This window comes from Ascidiella aspersa, chromosome 5, assembly GCF_963924565.1.
Source record: "Ascidiella aspersa chromosome 5, kaAscAspe10.2, whole genome shotgun sequence".
Lineage (NCBI taxonomy): Eukaryota > Metazoa > Chordata > Ascidiacea > Phlebobranchia > Ascidiidae > Ascidiella > Ascidiella aspersa.
Window position 1 is genome coordinate 8,481,311 of NC_139451.1, and position 2,500 is coordinate 8,483,810.

Below are 2,500 nucleotides of genomic sequence, written 5' to 3' on the forward strand. Positions count from 1 at the left end.
TTTCAAACGGAAGACCCCAGGGACAACACTCATCTTTGCTATACTTGTGGGAGCTGACAAGCTTCGACAAGTAAAGAATCGGTGAAAAGGCGATTGGCTCGCTGGGCAGATGTTGCTGCTGCGCGAAGAGCCGAGTGTCAGTTTGTCGGGTTCTGAGCGGTCGCTTCGGCGAAGTTGTCTGGCGTGCGTTGCGCTCGCGCCGGTGTTGGCGACGTGGCGGTCGAAAGGCCTGCCGACGAAGTCTTACTCCGGCGGGTGCGACGGGCGGTGACGGTTTTCTGAGTTCGGGCAGCCGAGCAAAGAACGAAATTTTAACGGAGAAGCCTTCGGGTTTCGCATCGACCGAGCGACGGCGCCGCATCAGCGGCACCTCCTTCGTCGGCCTTTCGGGGCTACGCTAAAGTAGCTACCTGGTTGATCCTGCCAGTAGTCATATGCTTGTCTCAAAGATTAAGCCATGCAAGTCTAAGTACGAGCTCTCGTACAGTGAAACTGCGAATGGCTCATTAAATCAGTTATGGTTCATTTGATCGTACGTTTTACGTGGTTAACTGTGGAAATGCTAGAGCTAATACATGCGTGAAGCGCCGACCTCGCGGGAGGCGTGCTTTTATCAGACCAAAAACCGACCGGGCTTCGGCCCGCAACCTTTGGTGACTCTGGATAACTTTGCGGATCGCACGGTCTCGCACCGGCGACGGATCATTCAAGTGTCTGCCCTATCAACTTTCGTCGGTACGGTACTGGCCTACCGAGGTTCTTACGGGTAACGGAGAATCAGGGTTCGATTCCGGAGAGGGAGCCTGAGAAACGGCTACCACATCCAAGGAAGGCAGCAGGCGCGCAAATTACCCATTCCCGACGCGGGGAGGTAGTGACGAAAAATAACAATACAGGACTCTAAACGAGGCCCTGTAATTGGAATGAGTACACTTTAAAACCTTTAACGAGTATCCATTGGAGGGCAAGTCTGGTGCCAGCAGCCGCGGTAATTCCAGCTCCAAAAGTGTATATTTAAGTTGTTGCGGTTAAAAAGCTCGTAGTTGGATTTTGGGCGCAGGCGGCCGGTCCGTCGCAAGGCGTGTACTGGCCGTCCTGGCCTCACCTCCGGTTCTCCGCCGGTGCCCTTGACTGAGTGTCGGCGGCGGCCGGAACGTTTACTTTGAAAAAATTAGAGTGTTCAAAGCAGGCGATTCGCCTGAATAATGGTGCATGGAATAATGGAATAGGACCTCGGTTCTATTTTGTTGGTTTTCGGAGCGCGAGGTAATGATTAAGAGGGACAGACGGGGGCATTCGTACTGTGCCGTTAGAGGTGAAATTCTTGGATCGGCGCAAGACGAACGACTGCGAAAGCATTTGCCAAGAATGTTTTCTTTAATCAAGAGCGAAAGTCAGAGGTTCGAAGACGATCAGATACCGTCCTAGTTCTGACTATAAACGATGCCAACTAGCGATCGGGGGGCGTTAGTTTTACGACCTCTCCGGCAGCTTGCGGGAAACCAAAGTCTTTGGGTTCCGGGGGAAGTATGGTTGCAAAGCTGAAACTTAAAGGAATTGACGGAAGGGCACCACCAGGAGTGGAGCCTGCGGCTTAATTTGACTCAACACGGGAAATCTCACCCGGCCCGGACACAGTGAGGATTGACAGATTGAGAGCTCTTTCTTGATTCTGTGGGTGGTGGTGCATGGCCGTTCTTAGTTGGTGGAGCGATTTGTCTGGTTAATTCCGATAACGAACGAGACTCTGGCTTGCTAACTAGTTACGCGACCCAATCGGTCGGCGTCTAACTTCTTAGAGGGACTAGTGGCGTTTAGCCACACGAGATTGAGCAATAACAGGTCTGTGATGCCCTTAGATGTTCGGGGCCGCACGCGCGCTACACTGACCGGATCAGCATGTGCTCGCCTTGGCCGACAGGTCTGGGTAACCCGCTGAACCCCGGTCGTGCTAGGGATAGGGAATTGCAATTATTTCCCTTGAACGAGGAATTCCCAGTAAGCGCGAGTCATTAGCTCGCGTTGATTACGTCCCTGCCCTTTGTACACACCGCCCGTCGCTACTACCGATTGAATGGTTTAGTGAGGTCCTCCGATTGGACCTGGCGCGGCCGGCAACGGTCGAGCCGGCGTCCGAGAAGACGATCTAACTTGATCATTTAGAGGAAGTAAAAGTCGTAACAAGGTTTCCGTAGGTGAACCTGCGGAAGGATCATTAACGGTCTCGCAAACGCTTCGGCGAACGCGAAACTCTGACAAGCGAGAGAAAAAGTCTTTGCTACCCGGCGCCCGACCCGCGAGGAGCGGCGCGCCGGCCGGCGATTCGGTCACCCGGTAATGTTTGCGCGTCGAGTGCCGCGGTGCCGCGCGCTCCGGCTTCAAGCGTCGGCCTGGCCGACCGCTCGGCGCGGTATATTTTGTCACCCTATAGTGCGAGGCACTGTGCGAGCGAAACAATCGTGGATGGCTCTTGGCGGTGGATCACTCGGCTCGTGAGTCG

The 2,500-nt window shown here is 54.2% G+C and overlaps 2 non-coding genes across 2 annotated transcripts in view; both read left to right on the forward strand.

Moving 5' to 3' along the window:
* The first annotated feature begins 407 nt into the window (after window positions 1–407).
* Window positions 408–2,218, forward strand: LOC146142383 (small subunit ribosomal RNA). The gene has a single exon (XR_014500105.1). It is a non-coding gene; the product is annotated as a small subunit ribosomal RNA (ribosomal RNA).
* Window positions 2,219–2,465: 247 nt separating this feature from the next.
* Window positions 2,466–2,500, forward strand: part of LOC146142384 (5.8S ribosomal RNA) — a 154-nt gene continuing 119 nt past the window's right edge. Inside the window, exon 1 of the ribosomal RNA XR_014498793.1 lies at window positions 2,466–2,500. This exon is cut by the window's right edge and continues 119 nt beyond it. This is a non-coding gene — a ribosomal RNA (5.8S ribosomal RNA).